General features: G+C 46.9%; 1 long non-coding RNA gene across 1 annotated transcript in view; it reads left to right on the top strand.

Moving 5' to 3' along the window:
- The window catches only part of LOC142591296 (uncharacterized), a 42,486-nt gene extending 16,188 nt beyond the window's left edge, over positions 1–26,298 (top strand). The window contains exons 2-3 of the long non-coding RNA XR_012830444.1: positions 1,835–1,981; positions 26,266–26,298. This is a non-coding gene — a long non-coding RNA (uncharacterized LOC142591296). The remainder of the gene's footprint in view (positions 1–1,834; positions 1,982–26,265) is intronic.
- The last annotated feature ends 1,245 nt before the right edge of the window (positions 26,299–27,543 follow it).

Raw genomic sequence — 27,543 nt, 5'->3', positions numbered from 1 at the left:
ACAATAGGATTTGAATATGTAAACTAAGGTAAAGTGCGACAATGGGCAAACTAGTACGGGAAATGATTGCACACAATACAGCAAGGAAATCATGCAATACAGTGCGAATTCGCTGGCTTTTTAAAAATAGACGAAAGAAGATTTATACAGTACCAGTGGCACCCACGACGATAATGGAAGAGAAAATAGTCTAGAGGAATTCGAGATCCCACAGGTAACGCCGGAAGAAGTAAAGAAAGCCTTGGGAGATATGCTAAAAGGGGAAGGCAGCTGGGGAGAATCAGGTAACAGCAGATTTGTTGAAGCATGGTGGGCAGATTGTTCTAGAGAAACTGGCCACCCTGTATACGCAATGCCTCATGACGTCGAGCGTACCGGAATCTTGGAAAAACGCTAACATAATCCTAATCCATAAGAAATAGGATGCCAAAGACTTGAAAAATTATAGACCGATCAGCATACTGTCCGTTGCCTACAAACTATTTACTAAGGTAATCGCAAATAGAATCAGGAACACCTTAGACTTCTGCCAAGCAAAGGACCATGCAGGATTCCGTAAAGGCTACTCAACAATAGATCATATTCACACTATCAATCAGGTGATAGAGAAGAGTGCGGAATATAACCAACCCGTATATATAGCTTTCATTGATTACGAGAAAGCATTTGATTCTGTCGATACCTCAGCAGTCATGGAGGCATTACGGAATCAGGGTGTAGACGAGCCCTATGTAAAAATACTGGAAGATATCTATAGCGGCTCCACAGCCACCAGAGTCCTCCATAAAGAAAGCAACAAAATCCCAATAAAGAAAGGCGTCAGGCAGGGAGATACGATCTCTCCAATGCTATTCACAGCGCGTTTACAGGAGGTATTCAGAGACCTGGATTGGGAAGAAATGGCGATAAAAGTTAATGGAGAATACCTTAGTAACTTGCGATTCGCTGATGATATTGCCTTGCTTAGTAACTCAGGGGACCAACTGCAATGCATGCTCACTGACCTGGAAAACCAAAGCAGAAGAGTGGGTCTAAAAAGTAATCTGCAGAAAACTAAAGTAATGTTTAACAGTCTCGGAAGAGAACAGCAATTTACAATAGGCAGCGGGGCACTGGAAGTCGTAAGGGAATACATCTACTTAGGGCAGGTAGTGACTGCGGATCCGGATCATGAGACGGAAATAATCCGAAGAATAAGAATGAGCTGGGCTGCGTTTGGCAGGCATTCTCAGATCATGAACAGCAGGTTGCCATTATCCCTCAAGAGAAATGTATATAACAGCTGTGTCTTACCGGTACTCACCTACGGGGCAGAAGCCTGGAGGCCTACGAAAAGGGCTCTACTCAAATTGAGGACGACGCAACGAGCTATGGAAAGAAGAATGATACGTGTAACGTTAAGGGATAAGAAAAGAGCAGATTGGGTGAGGGAACAAACGCGAGTTAATAACATCTTAGTTGAAATCAAGAAAAACAAATGGGCATGGGCAGGACATGTAATGAGGATGGAAGATAACCGTTGGTCATTAAGGGTTACGGACTGGATTCCAATGGAAGGGAAGCGTAGCAGGGGGCGGCAGAAAGTTAGGTGTGCGGATGCGATTAAGAAGTTTGCAGGGACGACATGGCCACAATTAGTACATGACCGGGGCTGTTGGAGAAATATGGGAGAGGCCTTTGCCCTGCTGTGGGGGTAACCAGGATGATGATGATGATGATGATGATGATGAGCAATTTGACTTCGAAACATGTCTTGTTTTCTATGGCTGATGTGCACAAGCAATACCATTGAATTACTTATGCTTACTTGAAGTGTGCTTTTGTACTCACGCAGATATTCTGGTTCCCCAACAAGTTATATCTGTTTGGAATATCAAGTCATTTTAATTTGGGCTCGATGATCAAGTGCATGCATTGTACATACCATTCGGGCACTGCCACAACTGTATCACGAAAGGTTACTTACCATGTAGGAGATAAGGTAAGTAAAACGATTTAAGCCACCTTTGCCTGGTCGGGCCACGCTCTATTGTGAAATTCTAGCACAAAAACTCGCTCGGATCTGGGAAATGTGCACGGAGAGAACGAAATCATTCACCGCCAATTCCTGTCCGGTGAAGCTAAAGGAAAACGAGATTTAGTCGGTATACACGCCTCAGAGAGCCAGAACAGCGTGTTAAGAGGAAAACGCTAAAAAGGAGCCATGCTAAGTACGCACCTTATACAGACGAATGTTCGCGGGGACATTGTGATGTGTGGCTACAACGTTTCAATGCTAATCGCCCTAACGTCGACATTCGTCGTGAGATGGGTTCTGCCGGAACATTCCTCGCTCTTATCACAAATTATTTTTGGAGTTGCTTATGGATCTGTTACAAACCGGTACATGATTTGGTCATCAATATAAGTCGCCGTACTAAAATGGTATTATCGCACTTGACATTACAAGCGATAATGACGACATGTACTTAAGTATAACCCTATCACTTTGATGGAGTGTAGAAAGAAATAGCAGTTATGAGTATTTGTGAAAGAATGCGCAGTGCCGCAGAGTCACCTGCGTCAGCAGGCGTTTGGTGTCTTGCGACACCACGTACCCGTTAAAATGATGGTTGGACCTTCCCGCGTGTAGCCGTGTGCAGCATAGCCTTGTCTGGGGAAAAGGAGATCCCGGGAGTTGAGCTGATGCAGGGTGCTGGGACGTTTAAGCCACCCCTCCTTCCTCCCCTCTGGCAGGGGCTACACCTCTTTTACTTCGGCTTTACAAAGATGGCACCTCCAGAGTGACACATGGGGAGCAAACGGGCAGTGAACAGTTGCTGTCTTCCTGTCTTCGTCTTTCTGCCTCACTTCCAATCTATTCTGTTTTCTAGCCACTTCCTTTTACTGCGATTTTCTGAGCAGTGAGGGTTAACCTTGGCTATACCATCCTTTATTATAAAGGTGACGTACAGCTGGCGCTTGCAGAACCTGTGTGACACTTTCTACGGCGGCCCCTTGCTGGGCTCTGTTTTGGATGGCAAGCCTTGCAGTTTCAAACTGAAGATTCTTTATTAATAGTTCTTTTCCCTGACTCCATCATCGAGAAAGCTTTCCCAGGTATCAAGTAGTTACACTCTCAAGAACCAGAAAAGGCATTGTGAGTCATCGTATCTTTCGTTGCTGCAGAATGTCTAGCTGATTATATATGCCCAGGTTACAAAGCTACCATGTTAGCTAGTGGCTAACTTCTCTTGGTACTGCAGGGCAAAGACAGTATGAAAAGCTGCAGAACCTTGTCTCTTTTCGGAATATTCCAGTTACCGCGACCCCACACCGAATTATAAGCACTATCTATGGCGTCATTTCTAATGACGATCTGATGGAGTTGACTGAGGGCGAACTTTTCGAAGACTGGAAGGAGCGTAATGTCATCATAGGAAACGAAATACAATTAAACGGGACGGAAAAAATACAGGCAAAGCATCTTATTGTCACATTCCGCTCAAGTATGCTGCCCGAGGCAATCCAGGCCGGGTGTGTCAAGCTCCGGGTCAAACAATTTGCGATGTTTTAACTGCAAGAAATTCGGCCATAGATCACAGAACTGCGAGGCCACCAAATTGGTGCAAAATGCAGTGCACACGAACACACCTCTGAAAACTGACTATCTGCGCTGTGTGAATTATTATGGGGAGAATGCCGTATACTCGTGGTCCTACCCATCGAGGAAAAAAGAAAAACAAATTGTAAACATCAAATTGAACGAGTATATTGCAACGAACAGTTCAAGGAGTTCAGACACAACTATTTATATTGAGCTAACGTGTGTCCGGGGAGTAAATAAAAAGATGACTGCCACGCTCTGAACAGAAGTTAGAAATTCCCTGATCTCTTTCTCTCTAGAGCGTCACTTCAACTCTTCTCTCCTTGTACTCCCCGACAACAGTCACCTACAATGCGAGTGCGTGTGGCGAGTGCACGTGCCATTAGGTCTTCGTCTTTTTCGGCAATTCGCCGTTGTCATCTTGGAGGGCGCATGAACCTGGGCGCGTTCTTAAAAATAGTTTCTGCCTTGAATCATTATCCGCCCTCCAAGAACGCATGAAGCCGATGAGTAAAGCGATGAATTTGTTGACAAGCTGTTGTCCATACTAAAGTGTTATATGGTACGGAATAGATGTGCTTCGTAGAATATTCACTGCCTTTCATAACATGCCTTCATTGTGACCACATGCACAGTTTCTGTGCGACATCGGCATCGTGAGGAGCTCACTTGTCCTTCAGGTGTTACTTCGTTGTTTAAGGGACTCCTGCGGCGAAGTACTTGGTAAGGGCCGAAATAACGGCGCAAAAGCTTTTCGGGCAGGCCACGTGACCGCACGGGAATCCACACACATACTCTGTCACCTGGTGGATACTCAACTTGGCCGTAAGTTGTATCGGTCCACGTCAATGCGCTGCCTTTATTGAATGTGATGTCGCGCCAGCTGACGTACTTCTTCGACCATATGTGTAAAGTCGCTGAGGTAAGGGTTCTGTTCTACGCTGTCGCTGACAGGCAGCATTGCGTCCAAGGTTGTGGTAAGTGTTCGGACAAAAACAAGCTTGAATGGCGTTACGTGAGTGATCTCTTGCAATGCGGTATTGTAAGCGTGTGTTGCAGAGGGTAGTATTTTGTTCCGTGTAGGTTGCTTTAAGTTTACGTAAATTGACAACATATTTGTCAGCGTTCTGTTCAATGCCTCGCTTAGCCCATTTGTTTGGGGGTGATAGGCAGTTGTTTTGCTATGGCTGGTATGAGTCAGTTTCATAATGGATTGCGTCAAATCAGCTGTGAACGCAGGTGCTCTGTCCGTGATAACAATTGCAGGGCCATGGTGTCGTAGTACTACGTCGGTGCCACAGAATTGAGCCACATCAATGGCCATTGCACTGATTAAAGATGTCTCGGCATATCGGGTTATGTAATCTGTCGCTACTACAATTCATTGTTTCCCTGATGACGATGTCGAAAATGGCCCGAGCAAGTCCATTCCTACTTGTTCGAATTGGGCTTCTTAGGGTTGTATTGGCTGAAGGAGGCCTGCGGGTTTTAATGGAGACGTTTTGCGTCTTTGGCAATCCCGACATGTCTGTAGGACATGCTGAATTCAATAGCTTTGGCCAATAGCACTTGGCATCAATTCAGGCAAACCTTCTACTTCACTCCGAGGGGTCCTGCCGATGGGTCATCGTGACAGGCTTCCAAGATTTCGAATCTCAAGGGTGAAGGAACGACGAATACGAATTCCTCTGTTCTGCGCTGAAATTTCTTTTGTACAAGACGCCATTTCTCATCACATACGATGACAATGCCCGGCTGAAAACTCACGCAACATGGACGGGATGTTCCTCCAGGTGCCCGATAAGTAGGAGCTACTCGGCGCCGGACTGTTGGTCTTTGGCCATCTCAGATGCGGTCACTGCTCTAAGAAACGGAAAGTCGTGTCCACCTTGCACAGGAGCAGATTAGACCAGTGTACATGTTAAGCAATCACGAGTCACTGTGCTTGCGACCAGACTTGTACATGATCATTATGTCGTATTCCTACAGCCTCGGACTCCATCTAGCAAGTCGCCCAGAAGGATCCTTCAGGTTTGCAAGCAAGCACAATGAGTGATGGTCGCTGATTGCTCCGAACGGTCTACCGTATAAGTATGGTCGCAATTTTCCAATGGCCCATATTACTGCGAGTCATTCTTTTTTCCGTTGCTGAATAGTTAGTTTCAGCGCTAGAAAGAGTGAAGCTAGCGTATGCAATCACTCTTTCCTCTCCGTTTTGCCATTGAACGAGGACGGCACCAAGTCCTAAGTTGCTGGCGTCTGTTTGGATGTCTGTTTCCACTTCGTCATCAAAGTGCGCAAGAACCGGGTGATTTTTAAGTCGCCGTCGTAGCTCATTGAATGCACCTTCCTGTTCATTTAGCCAGATGAAAGGTACATCATCTTTAGGCAGTCGCGTTAACGGCTCGGCAATCTTGGAAACATTTTTGACGAAACGTCTGTGATAGGCACAAAATTCGAAGAAGCGCCTAGTAGGCTTTTTAAAACTTGGTCTGGGAAACTTTTCTACTGCTGCGGTCTTCTCAAATTTAGGACGGATGCCTTCAAAACTAATCACATGGCCGTAGAAAAGGAGCTCACGGAAGCCGAAGTGGCATTTTTGTGGCTTCATCAACAGCCCTGCTGAACTAACAGCTTTGAGCACAGTCCGCTGTCGTTTCACATGCTGATCAAAGGTGGTAGAAACCAAATCATGAAATCACCAAAATAAACAAGACAGGACGGCCACTTTGACCCGGAGAGCGCAGTGCGCATCATCGAATGAAAGGTGGCTGGTGCAGAGCAGATGCCGAACGGAAGTACCTTGAATTCGTATAGCCCGTCTGGTGTGACGAATGCTGTCTTCTCGCGATCTCTTTCGTCCACTTCTATTTGCCAGTATCCGATTATGAGGTCGAGAGAGGGAAAGAATTCCGCATCCCGTAGTCTATCAAGGGTGTTATCGATCCTCGGAAGTGGATAAACATCCCGCTTTGTGATGATGTTCAGCTTTCTATAATCAATGCAGAAGCGCAAGGTATGATCCTTTTTCTTCACCAGCACCACAGGTGAAGCCCCCGGTATGGTCGATCGTTGAATTACGGTCTCCAAGAATTTCTTCGACTTGTTTGCTGATGATCTCACTCTCCTTCGGTGACACTCGGTAGGGATGCTGGAAAAAGGGCCTCGCAGCTTCGTCGACAATGATATGGTGTTTGGCGATGGATGTTCTCTGGAGTTTTGATATTCTTCAAAAACACGAGGCGAATTCTCGGATAAGGTTCTCTATTTGCTGCTTCTAGTTCGGCAATAGCACTGCTTCTATGTCGATGAATGCGATGGATGCAATTCTACGTTGTCAGAATTGAGTAGTGCAGCATCGGAAGGGCTCAAATCCAAAATCTCTACGTAATCGTCAAGGCAGGCAATGATGTTTTCCTTCGCAACATGCTGGACTTGACTTTCAAAATTAGTCACAAAGACATTCGAATACCCGTCACGCAGCCGAACAAGACCCCTTGCCATACAGATTCCTTTTTTCGGGCAAGTGCCCAGTGTAACTGTGTGCTATTCCTGCATAGCCGCTTAATATGGTGCTTCTTACGGCGACACCTATGCTGGATCTTGGGGGTATCGTGAAGTCGTCGTCTATAATCCGAAGCGCATCAAATTGTTCTTTACACTGGAACATCACGATGGCGTGCTTCGTTGAGAACTACACGCAAGATCCCTGCATTTTGATTACTGCCCCGTTCGACTGCAAAATGTTTCTTCCAATAATAAAATCTCTTGAGCATTCTGACAGTACAATGAAACTAGCGACGTGTGAAGAGCCGCATATTCCGGTTCTAGAAGTGCACCTGCCCACCGGGTCGACAAGGTGACCTGCGAAGGTTCGAATTTGCGGTCGTCTCCAAGGTGTCAACACTTTCTTCAGTCTTCTGGCAAGTACTTTACTTATAAGGGCTGCACATGTGTTTACTAAAGTAGTACTTTCGCAGCCATATATAAACACACATAAATCGGAAGCAACGTCATTCTTTCCGCAACTGCTCTCATGCCCGTTGTTATATTTCAGAATCCGCGCTGGAGGCTCTGCTCTTGCATCGACAGCGGCCTTACCTCCTCAGGTCCCCGGTATTAGTTCTCCCGATGCGGGCTTTGGGAGCGTCGCCTTGGGGAGCTTCAAGATGGACGCGGGCTCGGTGATAGATATGTCAGCGACGCTGTTGACCGATGTATGTGTTGCTGTGAAGTCTTCAGGCTTTGGCGCGTTGACAAATGCTCCCGGATTTCGAAAGGAAGTTCACCGTTCCTTGGCAAAGAAGCGTTTACAGAAAAAACCCCGAAGTCCCGCTCTGTGGTATTCGCACATTCTGTAGAGATGACGAGCTTCGCCGCAGTGGTGGCACAGCGAGATTCTATCAGTAGTGCGCCGTATGTCAACCTTCCGGAATCTCAACTCAGGTGGAGGTGGCAGAAATAGAGGTTCGGATATATGGGTAGTTGCCACGACAGAAGTACGTCCTGGGGATCCTCTAGGGAGTGCCACGGCGTATTTTTGTGCCCCTCAAATAGCAAAAATAACCTAAATAAAAAATGAGGGAAACCAGCACCACCAAGGTATAGCTGGTATAAGCCAATCAAAATTAAATGAACAGGGGTAGAGACCCAAAAAGTAGCTTGAGAAAAAGCCAATTGTTGAAGAAAAAAACCGAGATAAGCCGACAGAAAATGTACATAATTAAAAGTGGGGAGCAGGAATGAACATCGGAATACCTGTCTGCATTGACATGTGGCGTGTGACGTCTCGGGATTCGTCCAATTCTTTATTAAGTCACCGAGCAGAAGGAAAAAAAACTAACCAAAAGGGAAAAGAAAGAAGAAAGAATTAGGACGACAGAAGAGGGCAGGGCCAGAGGAGGCCTGCAGGTCCAGGAGGATGGCGGGCATCTGGAGCAGAGCTTTTGGTAGGCCGAACTGCAGAAGCCTGGAGAAGTACTGGCGTTTGGTAGGTGCCTCCAGACTAAACGCGGTGGTATACTCTTGAAGGCTCTTGGGATGGCGCACTTCTCGTACATGTGACCGGAGGTCTCCGGTTAGTGCGACTTTGCGTCAGGTATCAGGAGCAGATTGCAGTCCGCTTGACTGCAGCTCGACTGAAGATCTGCAAGAGACCTGAAAGTGGCGGCAAGCAAGTTCAGTAGGTGTATTTTGGGCATTCAGCAATGGTTACAGACAGGGAATGGAAGAAAAACTAAAAGGCCAAGTCAAGAATGCAGCCATTCCGTCTATAGTGTCCCCGGAGACGAGCGCCACCTTAGTTGGCATAACTATGGACACTATAAAGCGAAAGGCGAAGGGCAAGGTGTGAGGGATATGGAAGGGAAACAGGGAAGAAGGAGAGCGAAAGGGAACCGATGAAGAAATAAGGGATGGCTGAAGAAAAATAGTAGGAGGAGTCCGGGAAAGTGAACGAAGAAATGACGCGATAAAGACGAATGAGAAGGGCCCGCTTTCTTTGATCGGTGAGAAGGGAGAGGTAAAGATGAGGTGTTACGGTAGTGGGGCGATTATCTTTAGGGAGATTAGCAATGTGAGAAGTAAGAGGACAATCGTTGAAATAATGGAGCAAGTCTGTGCAAGGATTGCCACAGGAACAGTTACTGTGAGATAAAAGATGAAAGCGGAAATAATAGAAAGGGAAGCGGCCATGAGCGCTGATGAGGTGAACAATGGGTCTTTTCGGCGGGAAGAAAGGGGGAATGCGAGTGACGTTCTTTATCCGCTTAAAGAGTCCAGTGTCGCTGTTCTCTCGCGTCCAGTGAGTATTCCACTGGAAGAAGGAACAGGCACGCATCTTTGATTTTAGGGACGAGGGAGTGGCAAGGAGGAATCGAGAAACACCATGGGAGGCGGCGGAGTTAGCGAGGAAGTCCGCCATCTCGTTGCCTTCGATGACCCCGGCACATGGAAAAGAGACCCGTCGCCGGGTAGAAATGAAAAGAAGGCGCTTCTTGATGTCACTGACAGAGGTATTGGTTTTGGTGGAAGAGTTCAATGCAGTGAGCATGGACAAGCAATCGGTGTAAATGTGTAGAGGGATGAAATGGGGCAAAGCCCGTATATAGGCTAGTGCCTCCTGTAAAACGACTGTTTCGGTGGCATAAGAGGAAGTGGCACCAATAAGATTAAATTTTCCAACTTTAGTGATGTGGCCTGTTGGACTATAAAGTATGAAAGCGGCTCCAGCAGAGTGGGAAGTGTAGGAGCCGTCGGTATACAGGTGGTAGGCCGGCTTAGTGGTAACAGAGGGTACCTCTTGAAGTCGAAGACGGTGATGGGAAAAACGAGATTTAACGCTGGGATCACAGTCCCAAGGATTCATAGGGTAGTGAACGAGCGACGGATGGTAGGAGTCAGGGCCATAAAAGGTAAGGGCCTTGAGTACAAGTAAAGAGAAGTGTGCGTTTAGGCGGTCTAGTTCAATGTGGAGCGGTGGTGCGTTAGCGAAAACCTGAAGCGACGAGGTACGCGTCGTACGAAAAGCACCGGTGATTGGAAGGAGAAGAGCACGTTGGATAGAGGAAATTTTGAGTTTAGACTGTGAAGCAGGAAAGGTTGGCAACCAGACAGGAGAAGCATATGTGATGGACAGAAGCAGAACCTCATTATAGAGGAGACGGGGAGCGGATGGGGGCATCGAATAGTGCATTCGAAGGAACAGGAGAAGACGAGGAGAGAGAAGGTCTGCTTCGGTACAGAGATATGTTTAATGAGCGTTAAAGGTGAGGTGGGTGTCAAAGATGACGCCAAGAATTTTAATACTCGACTGAAATTCGAGGGCGAAGCCGTTAAAGCGAACAATGGGAAGACGGGTGCGTGAAGAGGAAGCAAAGTGGCTATTGGGGAACTGTAGAAAGGAGGATTTGTCGCTACTGATTGGGAGTTTGGTGAGCTGTGTCCAGGTCGAAATAAGATTAAGAGTGAGAGCTACCTTCGATTCTAAAGCGCGACGATTGTCTGCGAGAGCACTATAACAGTGTCGTCTGCGTAGGCCTGCACAACGACGTCCGGGGGAAAGGGTAGCTCAAGCAATCCGTAGATGACAATGATCCACAGCAGCGGACTGAGCGGTGACCCTTGAGGGCTGCCCAATGTAGGCGTGGCAGACACCTGACCTGCCTGCGATCGGAACGTGATCCCTCGGTGTTCTAAGAAGGATTTTAGGAGCTGGTAAAGGTTGGAAGGACAATTATGCGAGCGTAAAAAGTGGAGGACGACAGGGTTCCAAACACTGTCGAAAGCCCCTTTGAAAAAAAAAAGGTGTTTGTAGGTGTTCAGAGTTTGTCTAAGACGGTAGAAAGCGGCGGACGCACTCTTCCCATGTGTAAAACCGATTTGACGCGGATGAATTAAGTTTTTGGAGTGGGGAAAGAAGTAGAGCCGGGAATTTAGAAGACGTTCGAGAATCTCACTAAACAAAGAATTCATAACAATAGGGCGGTAGGATGACGGAGAGTCGGGAGGGCGATTGGGTTTAGCAATAAAGATAACACTTCCTTTACGCCAGTGAGCTGGGAAGTAGGATAGATTGAGACAATGGTTAAAAATGAAGAGGAAAAAGGACGGGTGATAGGGAAAAAGCGTCTTGAGCATAGGAAGAGTGAGTCCGTCTAGACCTGGGGCGGCGTTGGTGTTGCCTGAATTGATGGCATGTTCAATCTCTGCAATAGTGAAAGGGAGGTCGATAGTATTGGAGGAATAAGGCGTGTCAGTTATTTTACGCAGGCGCACGGGGTCGTCGTCATCTGTTGAGGGGGACTCTTGAGTCACGTGAACCGTAAGGAGAAAATGGGCCGACTCACGTACGGTGCATGTGGAACGACCATCGGGTAAAAGAAGGGAGGTGAGCTGGTTGGTACGGGAGAGTTTGTCAAAGCAGATGCGGAAAGGAAGGCCTAAAAGGTTTCGTTTGGAAAGATCGGAGCAGATAGATTTGGAGGCAGCAGATTTGGCCTGGTCGATATGCATTTTATAGTTGGCATGGGCATCGTAGTTCTGAGCCTTAAACGTCTGTCGAAGGAACGGGTCTGTGGTGCGTTGGAAGCGGCGACGGAGAGCACGGATGTGTTTACGTTCAATAGTAAGTTCGGGAGTCCACCATGAATTAGTTGCAGAGGGGCGCGGCTTTATCCAGCAAGAATGAAGATGACGAAGCTTGCCGAAAAGAATGTAGAACTTCGCCGAAACCAAATCAAATGCTTTGGGTGATAGTAAAGTTGTCTGTTGGGCCAACGAAAACCATGGAGAAGTGACGAGTGACTATAAAAGATGAGATGTAGTCGATTTTGTTAATCGTTTATGGCGGCGTCTGATATGGCCAAAAAAGGACAATAAGATATATTTGTGGTCGGATAGCGTTTCGGATTCGTCGACGAACCAGTTGTAGCCGCATGAGGCGAGAGGAACCGATGCAAAGAAACATCGATCGAACTCTCAGCAAGGTGGAATTGAGAGGTAGGCGGCGAACGAGGGTCATTGAATGGTTTTAAGTTGTTTGCGGCAGCAAATTGTGTGAGCTGCGCACCCCTGATATCACCTTCCACTGGGCCCCACAGTAAGTGTTTCGCATTGAAATCACCCGCCATCACCAGAAATGATTGAGTAATACAGGACAGGTGAGCTTGTAGGGCGTCAAAAAGGGGTTCCAGTGGTTCGTGAGGGGGAGCGTAAACGGCGAGGATGACGAAAGAGACTGAAAAGGCAACACAGGAGACCACGACATAAAGTGGATGGGAATGGATTAGGAAGAGATCATAGCTATGTTTAGGGGCTAAAAGAGCCAGACGGGGAGCTACTGGTGAAGCGAAGGTGATGTGCGTGTGAGGTAGGTGCGAAAGAGAGTTGCCTCGTGTATAAGGTTCGAAAATAATGATAAAATCAATGTGGTGCTGCTGAATAAAGTCCGACAACTGCAATATTGGTTGTCCGGAATGTGCCAGATTAGCCTGCAAAAATTTAATGGGTGTGGAATGGGCCATGGTCGAGAGTAGATGAGAAAGTGGAAGAGAGCGTTAAGATGAGTATAGGAGCGCAGGTGTCAGAAATAAAGGAAGGCATAATGCGCGGAGTAAAAAGGAGGCAAAAGTTAACAGATAAAAGGAGAAAATGGAGGAGAGATAGAAGATAGGAAGGAAGCAAATAGAGAGAATGAAACCTCTGGAAGGAAGCGAGGGACATTGTGAGCTACGAAACACGAACAAGGATTCAGAAGGATAGAGGGGCGTACGCACCCTCCCTATGGGGAAAGGGCCTGCGTAGCGGCAAAGCGACACGTGTCAAGTCCGGAAGCCGAGGGATAGTGAGCATACAGGTGTATCTGACGGCAGGAGGTATAGATGGGAAGAGCCACCACGCAGCCCCCAAGGGACAAGAGTAGGTGGTGCGTGTTATCTTATCCATGGTCTGTGTGCATGCGCATATGCGCTATGCGTTCAAGCAAAACTGGGCAAGTCGCATCGCCCGTGGGATGCGGCGACGCCCTAGCTACCCGCTGGCACTCGGCGCACGACAAAGCAGCGTCCCCCACACGGACCGAGCATGTTTGTGCAAGATGCGACTCTGCACATTTCGTGCATAGCATCCGCGAGGGGTCCGACTTGTGCGGGTAGGCGCGTTTGGAGTGCCCGTACGTCGAGCAGTAGGTGCAGGTGCGGACATGCAAATCTTCCCGCACCGTCACCAAAGTCCATCCTATGATCAACCGCCCGAGGGCAGTAAGGAAGCGGAAGGAGGCTGCATCGACGGCAAGGTCATGGGTGAAGTTTCCGGAGCGTTCGCGGAAAGAGACTCGCACTTTACAGAATTCAGGATCGAGTTGATAGATGGGTTACGCGCACTGATAGCGGCGAGGGGGCCATGAGCGGGTACGTCAGGATCGACGCCTGATATGTGAATATGGGGTTGTCGATTTGCGCCACCTTGATGGAAATCGCTGTACGCGTTATCGGGTTCCTTTCGATTGCAGCCTTAAGATGTTCGAAGGAGAGTCGCTCATTAGTGAAGATTGTGATGCCGTGTCGTGTACGGCGCATAGAGACGTCACCGATTCCCTCCGTGATCGGGTTTATGTTTGTCTTCAGAAGGGCTACAACATCGCGTGCCGGCGAGGCGGAAGGAGCACTAGGGGTGAGGAACAGGAGAAATTCGTGCTCTCGCCTGATTGCATCGAGCCGTGGAGGAAGTACCGTCGGGTTCGGGCCCGTTTGTATCACCTCTGGAGGGGTCCTGATTGGGGGCTGCCGGGTCGTAAGTGGAGCAGCCTGCATACCAAGATGCGCCGCAGCCGCGTATGTCCTGGGCTGGCAAGGAGGAGGCGGTGGAGCTGCCAGCGTATCGCCAGCAAGGCGCCCCGCCTACTGTAGCTGGTCTCGCAACTCTTCAACGCGACCCGCCTGATTGGCAGCAATCGCACGCACGTCAGAACATTCCTGCAATATCTCGGCAAGCCAGGATACCATTTGCGAGCGTTGAGCATTCGCTACTTTAGAAGAGGCATGGAAGATCAAGTCGGTGATTTGTTTTTACTTCTCTACTATGCGGTGGATGGAGGCGGTTATCCGTTGTTCGGAATCCAGTGGAACAGTGGAAACCGAGTTGCTGCAAACGGAAGGCGGGGAACTGAGGGCAGCAACAACAGGAGGTAAAAGGGCGGTAGTGGGGCCGTCCCTTGCAGGCGGATTGCGTTCCCCTCCAGGTATCTCGGCTTCGAGAACCACCGCGTCTCCTTCATCAGAGAATACTTACACACTTGAGCCGTCCGAACGAGGCGTTTTGACACCACTAGGGGAGTCTCGCCCGGACGTCTGCTCTTCCTCGGGAACCTCAGGCTTAGGCATCGCCGCGTACATAGGCGGCCATGGCCATCAGCCGGCCGGTTCACGGTATTAGATGGTCGAAAAAAGCAAAAGGAGCGCATAGAAGCCCCAATCGCACGACGGGGCAAGTCCTGACAGATTTAAAAGGATCCTCAAAACAAGGTTGATTTGTTGAGGTCGAAAAAAACCTCACCTTTTCCGAGAAAACTCAGGAGCCGTACCGGTGACGACGCGTGTGGCTGTGCTGGCGGGTGCTGCTCGCGGACTGCTTGTCTCACTTCTTCGCCAACCACTTCTGCTATAGGAGACACCACTGTAAGGCCATTGTTCGGCTGTTGCCTCTGAAGCTCTTCTCGAAGCCCAGATCTTACGAGTTCTCGTAACACCTCGACGCTGTTCCCGAACATTGCCGACACTGCATCCACAGATGCAACGTTCATATCGCGGTTGTGGAGGCTCGCTCATCGTTGAAGTATCCTTTCCTTCGTTGTCAACTTGGAGTGGCGTTCCGCGACGGTGCGTGCAGGGTTTCGAACTAAACCGGCAGAAAGCTCTTTCCTCACACCGTGCATCAGATGCCGAAGCTTCTTTCCCTCACTTATGCTCGGATCGGCGCGGTGGAATAAGCGGGATGTATCTTTGAGATACATTGCCACGCTTTCGTTGTTTCGTTGGCTTCTTGCTTGCAAAGCGGCTTCAGCTCCTTCCATGCGGTCTGCACTCGGATACGCGGCCAACAACTTCCGTCGGAAGTTATCCCGCGACCGGAGGGCAGCTTCTTGGTTTTCAAACCACGCTAGTGCACAGTCTTGCAACGCGAAGTAGACGTTGCTGAGCTTTCCGTTTTCGTCCCATCCATTGTAGTCCGCGACGCGCTCAAAGCCTTCTAACCATTCCTCGGCGTCTTCGAAGGTGTCGCTTCGGAAAGGCTCGGGCGTCCGCGACTGATCAACAACGATGCGGGTTGAAGCGGTCTGGGATGTAATTTCGGTGTTGTCTACTGCTGCTACTCTAGTTGGCTCCGGCGAAAGAGGAAAGTCAGGCGACTCACTACGTAGACGACGGCTCGTGCGCTGGTGGACAGGCGTGAGCTCGTTGGGTCTGAAATGGCGTGGCTCCGTGCTGCTTTCTTATACTCGAATGGGGCTGGAAATCATCACCCAGCACCTCAAACCGTATTGTAACGAAGAATTGAAGGAGTTCAGACACGGCTATTTATTGTGGGCAAGCTTTTGCCCAAGCAGTAAATAAAAAGAGGAATGCCGCGTTCCTAACAGGAGATAGTAATGCCCTCTTATCTTTACCTATCGAGCGTCGCTTTACCTCTTTTTTTTCTTGTATCCCGCGACAACAGTCGCCTACGATGCGAGTGCGTGCGGTGAATGCACGTGCCATTATGCCTTCGCCTTTATCACCAATATGCCATTGTCCTTTTAGAAGGCGCACGAAACTGAGCGCGTTGTTTAAAGATGGTTTCTGCCTTTTGTCAATAATTCATGTTGAGAGGCTTGAAGGCGGGTGACATACGTGCCGAAGAATAGCTTTGCCGATGTGGCGCGTCAGGAAGCAGTGCCGCAGCGGACCCCGTCGGCTTTCCGGTCCACACCCAGTGAAGCGGAGGTGATGTCATTCGCCCTGTAGGCGGCTGCAGCCAGCGCTGCTCAGCCGTTCCGGAATACGAAGCCATCGACTTCCGGGTTGGTAGCTGAAAGGGCTTCGTCTACCGAGGCGAATGCTTCGGGACGGACAAACCACTCGAAATAACGGGTGTCCAGCTGCTTTGATGAGGTGATGGACAACTCTTCGAGCCAGACGGCGCAGCAATTGCCTATGCAGCTGCGGGAATCCGGCGACCGCTCCAAAAAAGTCATAATAATGGAACGCCGCATGACAGGCCCGGAAAAGGGCTTATAGGTTAGGCGAGATTTCATACATTAGACACACAGGACGATGCTTTTATAAAAAAATGTACAGACAGTTATTACAGTGGAATATCAGGTGTCTTCTACGCAATGTAGATGATTTTAAAGAACTTCTTCATAAACTAATTCCAGAAGTGCTGTGTGTCGAGCGAACAAACTTAACATCTGCACAAACAAACTTTCGTACACAATGTAATTTTTTTTGAAAAACCGCGATGAGGCTAACATCTCATCCTGCGGTGTAGCCACAGTCATCGACAAGAGTTTTGCTAGCTAGCATTTGACCCTACGAACACCGCTTGAAGCAGTGTCTGAGCGGGCTGTTCTTTCTGGTCTGTGTATGTAGCAGGCAACTATCAACTCAAAAAAACATATTTCTATAATCTCATAGGTCAACTGCCGGTACGTACTCATGGGTGATTTTAACCTGACAACACTTAGGGCGGAGACCCGCGTTGTGATACGAGAGGTCCAATCATTGAAATTTTTCTTGTGACTTATGGTGCGTGCCTGTTTAAGAACAAAGAGTGCATCTATTACAACCTCCAACACAACTCATTTATCGATAGGTCTAAGAATTGCCTCTGCCTCTCTTCTGCCCAACCTGGAATAGAATGTCATCAACAATCCTTTAGTGACTACTTCCCTATAACTTTACACTTAATAAAGCAGCATGACAACCTTCACCATATTCGTCGATGAAAATTACCATTGGCTGAGTGGAAGCATTTAAGTACAAACTTATTTACCTCATAGTTTTATCAACAATTTTAGTATAGACAATGCCGTCGCATATTTGACCGCTTTTATTATTGATGCAGCCGAAAAATTTATCCCACAAACGAATGGTGTTTCACACAAACGGCGTGTTCCCAGGTGGAACAAAGACTGCAAAGAAGTGCGGCAGAGGCAGAATAAAGCATAAGGCACACTGCGTATATGACTGAATGGGAAAATATAGCAGTTAACACTATAAATCGCAGGGAAGGCGGGCACGTCGTCATGCAAAGAGACAAACTCGGGATGGACGTTTATCGGGCATAAATTCATAAAAAAAGGAGCATCAAGGGTGGTATGTCTTAAGGAAGCTAAAGGACAAGAAATCCATCCGTTGCCTTTGGTGAACGACCAAGGGAATACCTTTCAAGAGCTGGCGTACTCTCTTGGAGAGCACTTTGAACGTTTCTCAAGCTCAATCCACTACTCACAATGTTTACTGAAACGCACACAAATAGAATAATGCAAGAAATTAGTCCACAGATCCCAACAAAAGGTGCCATATAAGTGTACTTTCAATATTACCGAGTTGAGGGCTGCCTTGCTTGCATGCAACAACTCGGCACAGGGACCACACAGGGTCATGTATGACATGACCAAAAACTTAAAACTAACGCACAAGTTGCACTACTCGCACTTTTCAACACTACTGGGTCTGTCGGATACCTAATATCCGTATGGAAAAAACAGATTGTGGTCCCCATTTGGAAACAGGGTAAAGATCCATCCTCAGCAGCAGCTTACCACCCCTTAGCTCTCACAAGTTGTCTTTCAAAGTAATTTGAAAGAATGACCATTCGGAGGCTCATACATTTCGTTGAACTGAAAAAAAACCTTGACACCTATAAATGTGGCTTCAGAAAAGGGTAGTCCACAGCTGGTCATCCTGTGCCCATTCAAGGAAACATCCGTGACGCATTACTACGTAAATGGTTTTTCTTATCCATATTGCTCGATATGGTGAAGGCGTGCGACACAACCTTAGTTTACGGAATCTTGAGGCACTTGAGGCTCATGAGGAATGGGCATCCGTTGCAATACGCTCAATTTAATAGGCAACTATTTGTCTAATCTTAACTTCCACGTCAACATCGGCAAGTTATTGTCATGTACAGTTGTACAAGAAACTGGAGTACCGCAGGGAGACGTGCTCAGCTACACACTCTTGATTGCTAACATGGACACGCTGCGAGCTTTACTTCCTGTAGCAGTGCAGTGTGGGAGAAATGAGCACAGCAGGGCTTGAAAAATGGTTCTAAGTGGGCAAACTAAAGTGGGTTTAAAGTTTACCCCCAAAAGATATCTTATGTTCTTTCTACAAGAAAGAGACGCCCAGTTCCCAATCCTAGCGCAGAACTGTGTGGACAACAAGTATCTGTTAACAAAGAACACAAGTTTTTAGGGCATCATATTTGACTCTAACGTTACTTTCAATCCACACATAAATATATGAAAGCCAAATGCCTAAAAACAAATACCTTAACAAAAATTATACCTCACACAACATGGTGCTGCAACAGGAAGCGTTTAATGAACCTTCACAAGAGCCCCATTTCAAAGTTACTGGATTATGGTTCTGTAGTATATCACTCTGCTGCCCCGAATGCGCTAAAGATGCTAGATCCCGTTCACCATCTAGGTATCCACCTGGCCACAGACACTTTCAGAACAAACCCCATTGAAAACTTACACGTAAAATCGAATCAGTGGTCACTCCATCTGCTGGTATCAAACATCAGCTTCACATATTTACTCCTAGTGCACTCTAATCATAAACATCCGTGTTTTAAAACTGTTAACGATTTGACATGTGTAAAGCTTTTCCATAATACCTTCAATAAGGCAGCCTTTCTCACAGTGTGGGGGAGCTTAGCTTTCAAGTGGGTGGGCCACAATTTGAACATCCCGTAATGCCTCCAGCTATGGTGCTAACACCTTGGGAGTGGCAACTGATAGAATGTGATATAGTTTTGTAAGTAACAAAGTAGGCACCAGAGCTCGACATGCGAATGCCTTTTAATGAAGTCCAATTGAAGTGCTCTTGCGCTGAATTCTACACCAGTGCATGAAAGTCGCATGCTGGCGTATCTTACGCGGATGTTCATCCTTTATTTTTTTCCGAATCGGATGTAGCGAACCCTCATACAAGCATGCTTACTCTATAAAGACTATATATTTGAGTCTGTGGTCACACAAATAACGAAATTAAAGCTAGACAAGGAAGTAGTATTCGCGGACTCTGAAGGTGTCTCAAAAGCACTATTGTCCTTAAGAAAGCACAAAAAGCATGTTTTTTATTGAGCTTTACTCGTACTTGCGCAATGTTGATTGAGCTCGTAGACACCTGGCAATATTGTCGGGACTCACCGTAAACAAGAGCGGAGAGGCATATTTCATGGAGACAATTGCAACAACGGCTCAGTTCAGGGTTCTTCTCTAAAACCACGCTCGCACTCTCGCAGTCGTCGCCTTCAACTGCAGTGTATAGGCCCAGATAGGGAGGCGGCATTCCTCGCCCCCTCCCCCCCCCCGAAACAGGATCGTACCGATACTCCTCGGGTAGCACCCGGTGTGTACCGAACAAGAAAGTATTGGTGTCATTCAGAAAAATAGTGTTTCATGGGCACTACGTGCACAGCCTCAGGCAGGTCCTACGGCGCCTGGAGCAAGCTCGGCTTTGAGGGACGACTTCGTAGTTGACGTCGCTAGGGCTTCGTTGAACCTAGTGTTGTCCAAATTGTGGGCGTAGAAGTTTCTCCGAGAGGCCTCGATGGTGTAGCGGAGTCCAAAGTCTTTAGCCGGGCTGGTAGACGGCGCATCGATGATACTGATTTTAAGGTATGGGATGACGGTTTTTCTGGACCGTTATTAAAAAACGCGCGAGTTGTCTTGCTTTGAAATGAGCTTGAACAGAGCGAATAAAACAAAACGAGGAAACAAATACCACAGACAAGTGTTGTAAGCAAATACAAACGACAAGCACAGACAGCGATTGTCTGGGGTATTTGTTTCCTGGTGTCGCTGTTCTTTCGCGCTGTTCAACCTCAGTTCTAAATCTGAACCAACTAGCCCTCATCCAGACCTTAGTAATGCAAACTGTCTTGCTTCTCGGCGCGCACTGTAAAAATCTACGGCGTCAGTCTCGGAATCGCTCGAATCATGAGGCAGCATAACATCCAGCATAGCGCAATCACTTCTCTATCGTGGAGGAGACTGAATGAACTCATTCGCTTCGTCTCTTTTCAAGCCGTATTATAAGCAACGCTTGCATGGGCAATATTTTGTCCCAGTTCTTGTCGACATACATACATACATACATACATACATACATACATACATACATACATACATACATACATACATACATACATGCATACATGCATACATACATACATACATACATACATACATACATACATACATACACACGCACACACATACATACATACATACATGCTTACATACATACATACATACATACATACATACATACATACATACATACATACATACATACATACATACATACATACATACATAGATAGACATACATGCACAGCATGTCTCTGAGAATCTTGTTCAGGCGTTCCGTAAGCCCCCTGTTCGCGCCGTGCCACTGAGCGTGAGTACACTTCGCAGAAGCCGAGCCGTGAACGCGGTTGCCCCGTCGGTTACGATGACCGCTGGAGCACCGCGCCTCAGGAAGACGTTTTCAATGGAGAAGTGTGTGCCCTCAGCTGCTGTGGTGCTCGGAAGTGCCTTGGTTCCGCATATCACGTGAGATAATCCGTCAGAGCTATGATCCACTTATTTCCAGTAGTATATATAGGGAATGGACCCAAAACATCCATCTCAATTTGTTCAAACGGCGTTTGCAGCGCTGCAATCAGATGTAATTATCCGGCAGGTCTTGGAGGTGGCACTTTTAGTCGATGGCAGTCCAGTTACGTTCAAATGTACAGCTTCACCTGTGCTACGAGCTGTGGCCAGTAATACTTCTTGATTCGCGCTAATATTCTTGTGCAGCCTAGGTGGCCTGAAGTAACTTCAACGTGAAAGGCTTGGAATATCTCGTCGCGGAGAGTTCTAGGCACGAGTAGTATATATTGCTTCCTTATTAAAAAGATGTTCTACCTAAAAAGAACACTTGCGTGTGCAGAAGGTTGACAGGCTCCTTGAGAACACTGCAGGCATGTTCATGGTGCCGCCTTCTGTGAAATAAATTACTGAAGCGAGCTCCTGGTCCTCTTACTGTTGAGAGATGATGCCACATTGAGAACACCAAAGAAGAATCTGCGGATTCGTCATCATCTACGCCTCTTGACTCGAACGGCGATCTGGAAAGGTAGTCAGCATCTAAGTGCTACCTTCCCAAATCGTAGACCACTGCCATGTACTCTTGAACCCGCAGGCTCCGGCGTTAAAAACCTGCAGATGGATCGTTTATCTTCATCAACCAACAGAGATAATGATGATCACTTATGAGTTCACAAGGGCAGTCATATTGGTACGGGCGGGGCATGGTAACTTCTCTTACGAGAGCCAAAGATTCCTTCTCTCTGGAGGAGTAGTTCGAGCCGGCACATGATAGTGCTCTACTCACGTAAGCAATAAATCTCTAAGCGCCGTCTTGCCACTGAACAAGGACGGCGCCGAGACCCACTTTTCTGGAATCGGTGTGGATTATCGTCGGCGCTTCAGCATCAAAGTGGGCAAGAGCAGGCGGAGATTGTAGATGATGCTGGAACTCGTAAAATGTTGCTTCCTGCTTCTAGCTCTATACGAAGGTGACGTCTTCTCTTGCTAGGCAAATAAATAAGCTGTGAGGCGATTCGCGCAAAAGCCGCAATTAATCGACGGTAAAATGCGCAAAGGCCCAGGAAGCCTCTGACTGCCTTCTTGTCCATGGGCCTTAAAAACATTGCGACGGCTGTGATTTTGTCAGCATCAGGTTTGACACCTTTGTGACTTATAACCTTGACCAAAGTTCTTTATAGCAAAAGTTTCACTTCTCTGGTTTAAAAGTGAGCCCGACAGACTTTATGGCTTGAAGAACTAACCGTAGCCGTCTGAGATGAACATCAAATGTGGCCGAATAAACAGTTAGATTGCGTAGGTACTTTAAGCAAATCTCCACTTAAGGTCTGAGAGAACTTTATCCTTCAACGTTTGGAGCATGGTTGGGGCGGATCAAAAACTAACAAGTAGAACTTTAGATTCATAGAGTCCATCAGGCGTCACAAAAGCATTCATTTCTAAGTCTCTGCTAATCGGCCTCTAATTGCCAGTCTCCACTTTATAAACCAATCGTTTTGAAGTAATGAGCATGCCGTAGGTTGTCGAGGGAATTGTGCATGCGCGGTAGAGAATACACATCTTTCTTCGCAACCTGATTGAGCTTGCTATAATCAATACAAAACCACAGGCTATGATCGTTCTTCTTTATAAGTACCAGGGGCGATGCCCAAGCGCTTTTTGACGGCTGGATGACATCGTCTTCGAACATTTTCTTGACCAGTTGCTGTATTCCTTCATGCCCTTTCTGAGCCACGCTGTATGGGTTCTGTCGGATGGGTATTGCTATTTCCTTCGTAATGATGCCGTGTTTCGTCAGTGGCGCTTGACACCCTCGAGAGGTTGTAGAGAAGCATCCCTAAAATGGTGAAGCAGTTCTCTGAGAATCTGTTTCTGCTGCGGTGCTAAACATTGCTCAATGTCGACGACGGGTGCACATTGCATCGTATCATTTTTTTTACTCATTTTAGAGAAAAGTAGTGTTGAGGAACGTCAGCTTCGTAAAGTATGCCACCACGGTACTTTCAGCGCGTGCCGCGATTTTTTAATAAAATTTGTAAGTAGTACCTGTGTACGACCACCGATTAGGCTGAAGATACCCGGAGCGATGACAACACCTTGTTGGAACAGAAACGCAGTTAATTGTTCGGCTAATCTGTCATCGTTACACTGTGTTATGCAACTGGAGCAGACAAGACTGCATGATAGAGGCGGTATGCAGACGTCTTCGTCTGCAATACGTAACAATGTACATTCGCGCTCATCACCGTATTTCGTTTCCATACTAGCTTATAAAGTTATCTCACCATCCCGTATGGTAATCATGGCGCCGCACTCCCGCGAGGAGCCCATACCAAGGATGAGTGATCTGCAGCACCCTTGTAAAATTATAAAATTAACGCCAAAATGTCTATTTCCTATCTGGAGTCCTGCAGTTGGCTATAGGTGCCCACAGCATTTTCAATATAAGAGCTCGTCCATTTCGTTTTGATTTTCTTAAGGCGGTGTGCAAACTGGTCACTCATATTCGAAAAGTCTGCGCCAGTATCAACTAAAGCTGTCAGTTTGTGCGCATCAATCGATAAGTGTAGGTCGACATTCGAAAATTTGCTCACTCTTAAGCCGCTTAAGTTCAGCAAGGTCCCTCTAGATTGGAAAATGGTGAAGTATACCAATTGTTAAATAGTGGGAAACTCATAAGACCTCTAATCACAAAATAAAGGTGATTGAGCGCTAGATTTAGCGCCTGGGCGTCGAATGTGCCTTCCCTTGTACTTGTGTTTCCCTGTGCTCAACCTCCTTTCGTCAAAATGCGCCAACAATCCCACATCGCCACCCTTGTCTAAATATTAGCCCGTTTCTTTGACATAAGTTCCCTGTAGAATAATGGTCCATGGTATTTGCTGCGATGTTATAAGTTAACGCGTATCATGAACTACTTTACTCCCAGCGAACACGGTTTTTGCTATATGTACTCATGTGACACCAAGCTCCTTTGCTTTATTGTTCAAAGGTGCTACTGCTCCTTTGAATAGATGTCTCGCCCTCGTGTTATGGCCCATTCTTCTGCAAGAAGAAATCAATGGTTATTATTTTTTTTGCAATGTGTCATGCATTGCTAATCCCAATGAGAAAACATTGTGTTCTGTAAATATAAGTGTTCGATATAAGTGGCGAATGCGCACGAAATGCGCTATAACTATTTATGTAAGGCAACTTTCACTATTCGCCTATATTACCATGTTTTCCCAATCATTTATTCATCAACCAGTTTCAGCCTTTTTCTTGTCTTTCGTTGCGTCTAATCCATTCGATTGTACATTAGGTAATGTTCGAAATTTTGAGACGAACGGTATGGCGAACGATCTTCAATAGAACTCGACAATTCAATTTGCGAAATTCCTGAACGCAAAATTTTTTTGACTAACTTGCAAGAGATACAAAAACTTATGGAAGTCTTAAGGAAGATAAAATCGAATTGAATGATGCGATTGTACGTGTGAAAATCACGATTTGATTACGAGGTACGCCGTAGTAAGGGACTCCGGATAAATTTTGACAACCAGGGGATCTTTAAATGGCCCCTCATCAGGTCTGACCATGTTGAGCTGACAAGCGTCACGCATGCAATGTGCGCTAACGATCGCATTTGCTAAGTACTGCATCGCTACGCCCCACAGGAAGAGCTTAAATTTGAAACCGAAAGACCTTTGTGCTTCTACTTGCGCACGCAGCACTACCAGCCGGAGAGTCGACGCATATCCCACAAGTGCGCCTACGTGCTTGGCAGTGCTGTGACGTCGCTCGTAGTGGCACGTGATTTCTAGAATCATTGAAGGCAACATCTGTTATGTGTGTACTCTGTTGCTTCAATGGCCGAATTAAAGTTTAGACAAACGAGAAATCATAGAAACACGAATGTCTGGGTGTCTTTGTTTTACTACGCACCGCAGCAAAAGAGATGTACTTCCGTTGCTTCTTTTTTTTTTGCCTGTTGCCACGTCGTGCAGTCGCGTGCGCCGACAACGATACTATGTCATTTTCTACCGTGTTCCAGCGCCCGATCAAGCTCCGTGATCCGCTTGTGTCGACTTCAGTATTCGTGTAGCACTGACTTATACTGATAGTCAGGTGTAATCGTGCGCAGAGCGCAAAATTGTGCGCTGCGCCATGCGAGACAAACGCAACAGTTCGCGCGCGACACCTTTAGCGGAAGTGCGCCACGAAATAAAAAGCAAGGAAAAAAATGAAGGCGGCGCCCGTGACGTATGCGTCACGCGATCCTCGAGGTCGGGTATGAGCGAACGCCGGGAAGGAATTTCGCTTGCGGAGACTAGACGGGGCATGTGGTTAGAGTGCTTCTTTTTGCAGTTCCACTGGCCTCCCTAAATCACTGGTTCTCGGCACTGAAATATTCCTACCTCGGCTATTAATGAACCAATTTCAAAATTTGTTGCGGCATAACGCTCCCAAAAGGGCACGTAGCAACTTCCAGCGTTTAACTAAGATATAATATGTGTCCTGGTGAGGGGCACTTAACGTGCCTCCATTGCACTGGACAAGGGCAATCTCGCGTTTCGCCATTACTGAAATGCGACCAACACGCCCGCGATTTCATTCCCTGACCGAAGGGAAACTTATTGTACTAGGACAAATGGGGGCAGAGAACTTCTGATGAATACTTTCGGGCACATTTTTCTGAATGCATCAATTTTAGGCAGCCTGCAATTGAATTTGTTCTCTCACATAAAGCAAAATACTTTATTATGTCAATATTCGCATCGTTTTTATCTTTGAAAACAACGTGGCGTTGTAGTAGCAAACTTCCGGCCTTGATGAACGGAACACTCTACGCGCGTCCGCGGCTTTGTATGTTCTCAGTTTTGTTTTATTGGCCTTGCTATTATACACCGAACACATGTAATCAGTTGTTTAAAGGTTTCGAGGAAGGCCAGACACCCATTTCGTAATGGCATTACGTGCATTTAGGTGTGACTGTCACAGGCCATGCAATGTATAAATCAGTTGTTCTTTTTTCGACCGCCAGGCTTTCATGTAGCCACTAGATTTCGTTTTGCGCAGGAAAAAGAATGTCGGATAATCTATTCAAACTTTCCGGGCGGTTTTCTGAAATAGCTTAAGCTCTTTCGATTCGGAAATTTTGTTGTTCAAACAATACTCATTTCACCTATTTATATATAATTCTTCGCGATTTTACCAGTACTGTACTCCTCAACTATTATAATGTTATTTTACAGAAAGAGAATAAATATCTTAGGTCTCAACACTTCATCTTCATGACTCCAAAATACGAATTTAATTTCAGAATGGAGACTTGGTAACCTGGACAGAACGGTAAGTATAAAAATATTATTAGTTGACTTGGCATTTAATGTTAATGACGTGGGAAAACGGAACAATTTAGATTCGTTAGAAAACGACCTTTTACATGGTTCCATTTCTGATAAAGCCATGAACCGAGAAAACGCAAACAGACTTTATCGCATCTAGGGAGTGCAGCTGACAAGGTTTAAGACAATTATTGGAAGTGTGACCTACTGCGCCTTTAGTAAATAATTTTATCACTCGGCTTTCTTCTTTTTAATAACTGCAATTGTTCTTTTTCTCACGTCTACCTTAGATAATATGATCACTTGGCATGCATAAAAATTATTTAAACTTCCCGTGTGCACACTACAAGAATGGACACATAACACTCCTAGTGAGTGCAGAATAATTGACTAATGCATAACTCTACGCACTCTCCGCAACATTTATCGCTATAATATCTCAATCGACAGTGCAAAAGGCCCATGATGCAATATAGGTCAATAACCGGGTGTCACTATATAAAAAAGGAGCTTTCTTGAATGTCCGACGTGACGAGAGGGCGACCACAGGAGCACGAGCGCACCAGGCGAAAACTGTACGCCACAGTGGCGGGCGTTGTACTGACGCCGCTGAGTGGTTTGCGAGTCCGTCAGTCGAGCACGGGCAAGCTGGCGTGCACGGTCGGCGAGGGCGATGGCGTCGCGCGCATACTCGCATGCTGAGATCGCTGCAAGAGGAAGTGCCGAGTCAAGGGGCAAGGTCGGTTCGCGACCGTAGAGCAGATAAAATGGAGAAAATCCGGCGGTATCGTGCCGGGAAGAATTATAGGCAAATGTTACGTAAGGAAGGACAAGGTCACAGTCTTGGTGGTCTTTGGAAACGTACTTGGACAGCATATCGGTAAGAGTACGGTTTAACCGCTCTGTCTGGCCATTGGTTCGAGGATGGTATGAGGTAGTCAGATTGTGTTGAATGGAGCAGGAACGCACAATGTCAGCGATAACTTTCGAGAGGAAGTTTCGACCACGGTCAGTAAGCAGCTGTCGCAGGGCGCCATGAAGTAAGATAATGTCACGCAGGAGAAAGTCCGCGACGTCAGTGGCGCAACTGGTAGGGAGAGCCCGCGTGGTAGCGTATCGGGTGGCGTAATCAGTTGCGACGGCTACCCATTTGTTCCCAGAGGATGACGTGCGAAAGGCACCGAGGAGGTCTAATCCAACACAAAAGAATGGTTCCACAGGGACGGTGAGCGGCTGGAGATGACCGGAAGGTA

This window comes from Dermacentor variabilis, chromosome 8 (assembly GCF_050947875.1).
Source record: "Dermacentor variabilis isolate Ectoservices chromosome 8, ASM5094787v1, whole genome shotgun sequence".
NCBI lineage: Eukaryota > Metazoa > Arthropoda > Arachnida > Ixodida > Ixodidae > Dermacentor > Dermacentor variabilis.
Note: the sequence above shows the minus strand (reverse complement) of the source record. Positions and strands in the feature narration are given on the sequence as shown.